The sequence below is a fragment of the Anoplopoma fimbria genome, chromosome 9 (genome assembly GCF_027596085.1).
Source record: "Anoplopoma fimbria isolate UVic2021 breed Golden Eagle Sablefish chromosome 9, Afim_UVic_2022, whole genome shotgun sequence".
Taxonomy (NCBI): Eukaryota; Metazoa; Chordata; class Actinopteri; order Perciformes; family Anoplopomatidae; genus Anoplopoma; species Anoplopoma fimbria.
In genome coordinates, this window is record NC_072457.1 from 20825282 (window position 1) to 20835834 (window position 10553).

The 10553-nt window shown below is 46.3% G+C and overlaps 1 protein-coding gene across 1 annotated transcript in view; it reads left to right on the plus strand.

Moving 5' to 3' along the window:
• The first annotated feature begins 551 nt into the window (after positions 1-551).
• ptprdb (protein tyrosine phosphatase receptor type Db) overlaps positions 552-10553 on the plus strand; it is a 91180-nt gene continuing 81178 nt past the window's right edge. The window contains 1 exon segment of the mRNA XM_054604031.1: positions 552-582. The gene's annotated coding sequence lies outside the window, so the exon portion shown is untranslated.

Genomic DNA, 10553 nt, shown 5'->3' on the forward strand with positions numbered 1-10553 from the left:
AAAACGACCGCATGCTTTAAGATTGAACATTATATTCCTCATTGTCTTCATTCTCCCTCCACCGGGGACAATGTCTTCTTTTTACCGGGCGAGGGAGTGATTCCATAGAAAGGAAAAACGACTTCCACATCGCTCTACACTACATTATGGACTCCATCCCTCCCCCCCCCTCCCAAAAAAAAAACACACCAAAATCAACGACGCACGGATTATAACGCGCGGCGTCTGCGTCTTTAACATCTGCTCCAACTTGACTCCAGACACCAAACAGCTACCTCACCGAGCCGTCCATCCTCCTCACCGGGGAGGAAATTATTGGAGCGAGAGAGAGACGGAGAGAGAGAGGGAGGGAGGGGGAGGAACTGAGAGAGAGAGAGAGAGAGAGAGAGAGAGAGAGGGAGAGGGAGAGACGCGCGGCGCTGGGTGATCCGGGCAGAGCGGCTGCAGCCACGGTGGATGTAACACGGCCGAACGACGCGCGGACGCAGAGCTCCATTCCGCTCACACCGCCAGCTTGTTTCTGTGCGTGGTCGTCTCCCGACGGACGGACGGACGGACGGCCGGCGCCGGGCGGGATGCTGGGTACGGTGAGCCGCGTCCCCCGTCGTCTCCGCTTTATTCTCGGGCTAGTTGTTTCTGTTACCGTGGACATGTATGAAGCGCCTATGCGCATCTGCACTTACCCCTTCATGACTGCGCGTGTCTCTGTGCGTGTGCGTGTGTGTGTGTGTGTGTGTGTGTGTGTGTGTGTCAAACACATATGACTGAGAGCTAATACACGCCTTATCTGCCCCCCCCAGCAGGAACAGTTGTTTTATTGGTGTTTCAGGTGATAGCCCCCCCCCCCCTTTTTTTTTAAATTTTTTATTTGCATTGTAATAATCAGGACTTAGATAGTGAGTTCATATCGATCTCCTATTTAGGACCAATCAATGGTGTTTATTATTATTATTATTATTATTATTATTATTATTATTTATTATTATTATTATTATTATTATCTGCCACAGTGGTGGTTTGTGTTGGAGCTCTCTGTTTCCTGTGGTGTCACGGCGAGGATGTGAACATACAGTAACACTACAGTTCTGTGTTCTGCATCCCTCTGCGGGATCCACTGCGAGGTCGTTCCAGTTCTACAGGGGGCGGCCTCTTGAAAATGAGTTTTTTTATATTCTTTTAATGCTGATGAGAGATTAAGGAGGCTGTAAACCGCTTGGTTTTTCCACTGGGGTTTGGTACCCCCCCCCCCCCCCCCCCCCTTTTTTTTAGAACATGCTCAGAGGTATTTTCTCACGACTGAACCGATGCCACCGGCACACATCTGAACGCTGGAATGCTCAAAAGGTGAAGCACACGGGAGCGACGGGATCCCGTTAATGGCTGTCAGTCGGCTCAACCTGGGGTTTTCTTTTTTTTTTCCAAGAGAATTTATGCAAATCTGCGTGCCGAACACTTTAGACTCCAGTAGGCCCACTGTGGATTATATGGGGTGGATTTTAACTCTGCCAGCCTGCACCCAATCCAGTTGGACACACTTGGAGACTTGTCATCTGGAATGAAACACGTTTCTGATTGATTTTCTTGGGCACTGATTCATCGTGTCTGCATTACCAGACTCCTTTACCTGTGAGACCTGAGGATTGGATACAGGTTGCAACATCTTATACATTCTCGCCACAGCACTGTAATGACTGTAATGTGCTGTGTGTGTGTGTGTGTGTGTGTGTGTGTGTGTGTGTGTGTGTGTGTGTGTGTGTGTGACAGTAGTTAGCAGTCTTGCTCAAACAGCGTCTATGGCGGTGTCACCGGCTTACAAATCAATCATACGCTCTGACAGCAATTAGGGTGTATGTAAGAGAAAGAGAGTGGTGCTTTCATATGTTTGCCTCATGTTCCCTACAGTTTATGCCAGTTTTTTTCACTGCTAAGTGCCTTAAAAGTGTTTCTATGAAAAGCCCGCTCGGCGGGAGCTGTACGTCATGCTTTTTCTCCAGAGTGGAACATCTACATGATGTAAGACGGCTACTTTAATCGCCAAGTAATTGATCCATACAGACGTAATATGTCAAGATCGGGGTGCGTTTTTTTGCCAAAAATGTGTCAAATAATATGGGAGGTTCGACAAAGCGATTAATCAGCGGCATTGGGAGGTTTTACAGACTGCCTTAAACAGCGGAACCCTTATTGTGTTGAAGCTCCATACGCACAACCAGGGGCCGCTTTTGCTAAAAAATATATCCGCGTGCGTGTGATTTAACTCCTGATAATAAATTCAAATAATTTGAGACCTTTCGAAAGAAACCTTCGATGCATTCTTCTGGCGATAGTGCTAGAACATGTGGTTCTTGGGGAACGCTTTGATCGATTGACCTCTTAAAAAAACCAATGCATGACGTTAAGGAAAGTATTCAACGTAAAAAATCATCAAATTCTCCGCGCTCCATACATGTTGTTAGGACACATCGGGCAAGTGGACCACAACCTGTTTTTTACAACCGCAGCCTGCTGCTCTCAGGTCAGAGGTGCCTCGTCACATGCCAGTCCACGGATGAACAGGTGCATTTACCCCAACGTGTTAATGTGTGTGTGTGTGTGTGTGTGCATGCGAGTACATGCGTGCCACTGCAGCTGTTCGTCCTCTCGGAGAGATTAAGTTTCACAAGATGTGATGGATGCCGGTTGTCTGCAGAGCCAGCTGTGTGTGTGTGTGTGTGTGTGTGTGTGTGTGTTTTTGTGTGTGTGTGTGCGCATGTTCGGCTGCATACATGTCTTAAATGTCCACGTCGTTGCCCCCGAGGAGGTCGGGGTCAGGAGAGGTGACGTTCAGGGATGTTTTGAGTCGGGCCGGTATTTATAGCGACTGAGCCTTTTGGTTCCCACACAGGCCGGGTCCAAAAAAAGAGAAGACGTGAGGGGGTCGGGGTTTTCCCGCCACAAACAAAAAGAAGAAGCTCCTTTTTTTTTTTTTCTCAAAACTAATCACACCTACGTATTTTCTTCTTCTTTCTATTCACTGCCACAACTGCAACTCAAGGCCGCCTCTCAAAAGACTCAAACTGAACATGTGCAGGGTTTTTTTTTTTCATTGAGGCTATTTTTTGAGAGGCGGCCTCTTGTGGTTGAATAAACAGGCGGCTGTACCAGCAGCTCCTGCTAGCCGCCACCCAGCCGCGCCGTGATAGGACGTGTTATTTGGCGTAGAGGGGAGGCCGGAGGAGGCGATGCTATTGATTTCCCTGCCAGTCGGAGGGGACAGCTTCCAATCCATCCCGGCTCGCCCATATCATCTGTCCGTCAGTTCGCCCCCCTTTGCTCTCACTTTCCCACACCCCTCAAACATATCTCCCCCCCCCCCAATCGATAGTACGCATCCTTATCGTCCCTCTTTTGCTTTCTCTCCGCTCGCATCCGCCCGTGACGCAATCCCACACCCACATAACAGAATGTGAATTGTTAATTAATAGCAACAAAAAAAAAAGAAAGAAAGTCTTCACCTGTGGAGAGGAGCATATGGCGAGGTATTAAAAATTTAACTTAAGACTCCCCTCACTTCGCCTGTTCTCCACTCGTCCTCTCCCGTCGCTCCCTTTTATCTTCCTCTTTCGCTCTGTCTTTCCTTCTCATTTTGAAGCTGCTTTGTTGCGTCCTTTCTTTTTTTTTTTTTTTTTTATCTGTATTTCTTTTTCATCTGAAGCCTTGTAGTAGCAGTAGGCAGCGAGCACACTGTTTGCTGTTCCATAACAGAGACATGGCATCATATTTCCATATTTGTTACATGTGCCGTGTTTGTCTGTGTATGCGTGTGTTGTTGTTTTTTTTTCAGAGAACATATGGGGTACGGGTGTAATGAGGAACAGAAAAAAATAGAGGACATTCGGAGAGTGAGTGAAACAGAAAGAAAGAGTTTGTGGTTGGGAGGATCTATCCCCCCCCCTTGTTCCAATCAGTGGGGGACACTCTTAAGGAGCCAGGCACAACCACAACAATTCTATTTTCCAACCACGCTTACACAAACTCGCTCACACACACACACACACACACACACACACACACACACACACACACACACACACACACACACACACACACACGTGCGCGGGCGGACACCCAATCCGAGGTCGAACGTCTTCAGCCCTCCGATGTCAAAGCTGACATCGGAGCACCTTCTCGCACTTAACGTCTCTCCCTTCCCTCCGCCTGTCCTCCTCCTTCAGTTAACGTCTTCTCCCTGTCTCTCTCGTCTCTCTCTCGTCTCTCCCCCTGTCTTCTACATCTCCCCCCGTGGCATGCATGATGGTTTGACACGTCAAAAAAAAAAAAAAAAAAAAAAAGGATGCCAGACCAGAAAGCCTTGTTTCTTTTTCCCCTTAGCAGCTCTCTCTCCTGCTCTCTCTTGCTCTCCTTCTACGTGTCTCTCTTTCCTCCCATCCTCCCATCCTTACTACCACACAGTTTAATCTGCAGCGGGGGGGGCTTAGTGGCAACGGCTGCAGGACTTCCACATCATTTATTTCTCTCTGCCAGAGGATTTGCTGTTGTTCGCGGCCGTCCTCCCGTGGCCCTCTCCGTCTTCTACAGCTATTCATTTGTTTGATTATTTATTAATTTTCATCTCCTTTGAGTTTTGGCTTTGCCCTCTCTCTCATATCTCCTCCCGTCAACACGCAGCGGCGCCTGCGTGACATGTGTTTGCATTACGTCTTATTATTCATTGCTTTAATCTCGGTCCCGTCCAACGCAGCCGCAGAGCTGCGTTGAAACCGCTGTCATGGTTTGCTTTTTATCCTTCAGCGCAAAGATCCACAGATCCACAGATAGGCCTCTCGGACTGCGTTTGCTACAATTCTTTTCTGAAGCAACAGAATATGTAACTTTATCCACTTAAATTGGCAAGCATCCAAATCTTTGTTATTTTTCTTCTTCTTTTTTTTTTTTTTTTTTTTGCTTTTGGCAATATCTGTGGTGCTAAGCGGTCACTGCTGTGGTATTTTCCCAGAGATTACATGTCAGTCAAACATCCCAGGCAGCTGTTTGCTTTGGATTATCTCTCAAGTGGAGACACCCCAGGCAAAAACATAGTTTTTTTTTTTTTTTGCACTGGTCAATCTTGAGATTTTGGGCTGTTTTTCATCCATAACATCATGTTCTTTCAAGACTAGTGGAAAGCAAACATCCGAAATACATCTTTTGTCGATTTGCGTCTGTAGATTTCACCTTAATTCCCCAAAAGTCAGCATTAGTATTGCCTCATTTGCATATTTAAACATAACATTTCAGAAAACCATTTATACAAAAAAATTGTTGTCTTAATGTAAGTAGTCAACTGGGGAAGTTTCATGAAATCTATTAGTTGTAATTGTTCTACCCATTCACCTCCTTTTTTACGATTCTCACCAAAAAAAGGGTGTTTTCTCCAAATGAGCCAGAACACTCTACATCAGTGCCACTCACATACACCAAACCTTCTAGTTTCATTCCTATCTATACTTTTTTTACAGAGGGGTTTATTCATAGATCATTCACAGCCTGATTTATACAACATTTTATGCCTAAAAACATGGCAAAAATGGATCTTATTTGGCTGTTGGCCCTATTCACCAGGAATATCTGTCTTGAAGAGCATTCCGTAGGTGTCCCTCATCTTCCTCATTCACCTCTGCTAGCTTTCACTGCTCATGCCAGCTCTTTTACCACTTTCGCTGCTCAAGGAGAAAGATGTATCACTACATGAGCCAGAGGATTTTACTTTTTTTTTTTCTTCCTCTATCCACCTCCAGGTGTTAAGAACAATAAATGTAAAAAAAAAAAAGAGCCTGTTTTCATGAGAATCCAGTATGAGTCACTATTGTGTTTTATCAATCAGCGTAGCGTAGAGCAGCAACACAGACATTAATATGAACCATTCACGGGTTGACGCTCCAGGCTAAAAGCGAGGAATGGTTCCAGTCCATTCTGTGAGTGGAGAGTGTTTTGGCTCTGTGTCCTCTGTGGGAGTCTTTACCTCTGCTGTCCCCGCCGTGGCAGAGCTCCTGCTCCTTGGCCCACGTCTCACAACCTCTCCAGCGACATTGTCCAAAGCCGGACCTGGACACCTCAAAATGGCTCCCGCCGCTCATTAATTCTATTAGTCAATCTCACATCCCATTTTTTTTTTTCCCGCCAGGATCAGCCCTCACCACTGTTTGTCCGTAGATTTGTAATTAATGACTTTGATTGTCCTTCTTGTTTGTTTTTGCCAATTGAATCGGCACAAAGCTGCTGAGCCGAGCTCTCTCTTTTGTCCCTTCGTTCATCCTTCATCTCGTTTGTTATTCGTTTCCTCCCGGGGGCTGAGAGTCCAAACACAAATCCCATTTCTTGTTGTTCGTGTTCAGGAATCGTGTTCTGCCTCCCCATTTCCCTCAGACTCCCTAAGGCACCTGGGATTAAATGACGCGTGTGTGTGTGTGTGTGTGAGTGTGTGCGTGGCATTTTTTAACACCCTTTACTGTTAGTCTTGATTGCGCAAGGGGCTTTTCTGTGTGTGACCATCAGGGCGAAGACTGACGTCCGCTGGGGTTTAAAGGTTTCTGGGAAGGGAGCGTCACGTTGGTGTGTGCGACCGTTCCTACGCACGTGTACGTGTGTGTGTGTGTGTGTGTGTGTGTGTGTGTGTGTGTGTGTTTGTGTGTGTCGGCGTGTGCTTGTGCGTGTGCACGAGGATGAATAATCTCTTTACAAGCACCAAAACATTTGAAATTACTAGACGTGCTCTGTCCTCAGAAGGCCTGGGGGGCAAAGGGTTGAATGCAAATGGCCCTGACCTGAAATGTCCTGCTGTATGAGGTGGATTCAGGAGCTTCTGTTTACTTGACTATGAGGATATAGTTCTACAGGAAATAGTCCCAAAACCTAGGAGGGATAAAATGATAAATGATCATTGTCTCAAAGCAGTTTCTTTTTTGTACAGATGCCTGAAATACGGTCTATGGTCAACACAAGCTTAAAGGGACAGTTCACCCCAAATCTATAATACCGATTTTTCCCTCTTACCTGTGGTGCTAGTTTTTAAGATATCTCAACTGGAGATGTCTGCCTTCTTTTCAATATAATGAGACTATAGAAAGGTAAAGTCCCTCCCCTTCTTGTGTCATACAATGGGATCTTACATTGGAAAAAATAAGTGTGTGGTAGTCATCGGCAAAAGGGCAATTTTTGTTTTTTAACCTTGTTAAATTGTGCCATGAATTACACATACATTGTTTGTCAATTTAAAAGATCCTTTTTGAAAGTCAAAAAGGTCACAGTTTGTTGTTGGTTTAATCGTAGGAACATTTCATTTCTGTGTGAAGCCGCTCAGTGAGCAACATCTCTCGTCTTAAAGCAGTGCACGTCACCAACGCCAACACGTTCCGTCAGCTTGCCTTCCAGCTGGCTAGGTAACTTAGCTACGTTCCAAATGTGTCTTCTCCAAAACCACAAAACATTTCATATGTAAATCTTTGGACAATTCAAACGGAATCAAACAATTACCTGTCTCCTGCCGTTGATGACTGAAATCAGCTCCCATGGTCGTCTGTCAGAAGGGGGCGGGACTTTGCCTCTCTTTATGGCACTCGGCTTAAGTGTGTCAGGGTGTGTGTGTGTGAAGTGCACGTACAGCATACTTGATGGATGCTCAACACAGAGCAGGTCTGCTCATGTTTGATGTCTCTTTGAAGACAGTCCAAAACATCATCCTTCCCTGTAGGGCGGGGGGGGGGGATAAGTCGTAATGCGACTGCGATGTCAGAGTCAGTTAAATGCAATGAACACAACGGGCATCACTAGCATCATCAGACGCGGCGATGCATCCGATGCACACATACCAACAGACAGTCTTTGCATAATCACGCCGCGCCCCATCCCTCACCTCGTAAACACACAACCACCGAATCATTTCCTTTCCTCTCTAATGTATCCCAAAACCCCTTACTCTGCAATTCCCCGACTGCTCCATTCCTGGACGGCCTTTAGACACAGGAAGTGCCTTAGCGGGTCTCTCAATGTTGCAATATTAAATTAGACCTGCCATTTAATACATCCCGCTGGTGTAGAGATTGGCATCGTTTTCCACCGTGCATCCTCTGAGTCTAAGCTGAGAGGCACCTAACCAACTGCCGGTCTCCTCCCCCCTCACCCGCCAACCCCCACGCCTTTCATAAGAAGCTTCTGTAATAGGTTTATTGAAAATAACAAGGTTGTCTTCTCGAGTTACGGACGGGACTCTGCTGCACTGTCTCAGCTGGAACGTCGATAAACTGTGGAGTATTTCTTTTCTTTTTTTTTCAATGGAGCCTGTTTTCTTTTAGTATAGCTCAACGGCGAGGACGCTTTCCTGTGTCTTCCCTGTGACTCACTGCTAGAAATCATGAACAGATTCTATCAAAGAAGAGAAGTGAGAAAGAAAGTAAACACAAAAATAAAGAAAGAATTGTGCTGCCGGGATTTAAAAAAAAGAAATAATAATTTGAGTCTGTGAAGACGCAAAAAAAAAACAATCAGCTCCGGCTCTTTGTGTCGCTGTTCAAAAGCCCCCCCGAAACACTGAGCGTTTTAATTCATGCTCCGTCTCGCTTTTTACGTGAGACATTTTAGGAGGCACAGAGAGAGAGAGAGAGAGAGAGAGAGCTTATTAAGCAGCTTCTGGTCATCAAATAAGTCAATTATAGAAATTTAATTGGCCCTTAGTTGTTCTAGCAGTGTTTTCTTTTTTACTATTATTTTATGAGCGACACATTGATACTTAAGTCCGGTTCAGAATTCAGTAGCAGCGTATTGATCTCCTTCCCTCCGCTCAGCTCCGTCAGCCCCCCCCGACCCTAAAGCGAGCGTGTGCATGTCAATGTGTGTGTCCACAGAAAAAGACAGACATAATAGGCCGGCGTGGAAAACCATGACGCACACGCCTGTGCGGCGTTAAAGGCACTAAAACGTGGGATTATAACTTAATGTGACATTTCTTGGCTGATATGCTGATTCACCGATTAGAAAACCAGTCTGCCACGCCAGCAGCAGTGTGTGTGAGAAAGACAGACATCATTTCAGATAAAGTGTGTGTGTGTCAATGTGTGTGTGTGTGTGTGTGTGTGTGTGGGGGGGGTTGATTTATTTGCAGGCGAGCTTAACGTATGCCGCCCGCATGAAAGGGAACAATCATCAGAATGAGAATTGCAGAGCTACATCGCTCTGATTGGAATTCAACAAACCTCACTGTTGGCAACAACTCGCACGACCAAACGCACACTTTACACACACAGACACACACACACACACACACACACACACACACACACACACACACACACACACACACACAAGCGAGGCAGTTTATGATAAGCTTGCTTACCCCAAATGGACTGCCCAACTCATGCATGCCCACAGCCACACAAGCAGCATACAAAAAGTTCGCTCAACAAATTGGCCGCCCAGCGTACACACACACACACACACACACACACACACACACACACACACACACACACACACACACGCATCTGGGCATGCACACACTGCAGTTCTGTGATATTTTCTCCCCATTGAGGCGTGCGCTCACTGTGAGCAGCCCAGCCGCGCCGCTCGTGCTTTCCTCACAGACTATTTAGCGGCTGCCTCTGTTGAGCTGGGCGGCAGCCAGTGAAAAAAAAATGGTGGCGCTCATTGTGGAAGGCTGCTGGCTGCCATTGATTTGGCCCAGCAGGTCTCTGAGGATGCACACTGTTGCCCCGCCAGCTAGGCCCGGGGAAGAGGACCGAGGTGTTTGTGTGTGTGTGTGTGTTTACGCCAGATATGAAGAGACTGTAAAGTGCATTTTCCGGAGTGTACAGCAGTGCAGTGTGTGAACGGCTCTCAGTGAAATCTGCTGTAAAGAAATTAAACATTCCCAAACTGTTTAAAACCCCCTTATGGAAAACTACAGCGAGGTCTGGAGCAATCGATTAGCCATAATGCTGATGATGTAATTTGTTGTGTTTATCCATATATATATATATATATATATATAGAGAGAGAGAGAGAGAGAGAGTTTGTGGAGTACACCTCCTGTCATCTCTCCTCCTCCTCTCCTCCCCCGTGTTCTTTTTCCCACACTTCCAATCCTCAGACGAGCTTCGGAAAAAAACAAACAAAAGGGAAGCTGGCATCGGACTATAAATAATGCAGAGGCGCAGATTGGGGTCAAATGCTTTGGATTCCACAACACACACATAACCATACGCCTGGAAGGGGAGCTCAAGCGTGCACACGCAGGTTTATTTTCTCTTTAAGCAATATTTTTTTCCTAATTATCGTAGCAGTCGGCACGGTAATTAACACTCGTTATACGCTGTCGCATATACTGAAGCACACACTGATTTTTCTACTGTATATACACACACAGACACACACAGGCTGCTTACTAGCCTCGGTGTCCCTCGATGACAAAGCGTGACAAACGAGTCTGTTCGGAACACATTTTGGTCTCGTTGCCCCTCCCCCCCCCCATCCACCCGTCCCTCTCCTTTTCATAACTCCGACAAGGGCGACTCAGTCATCCT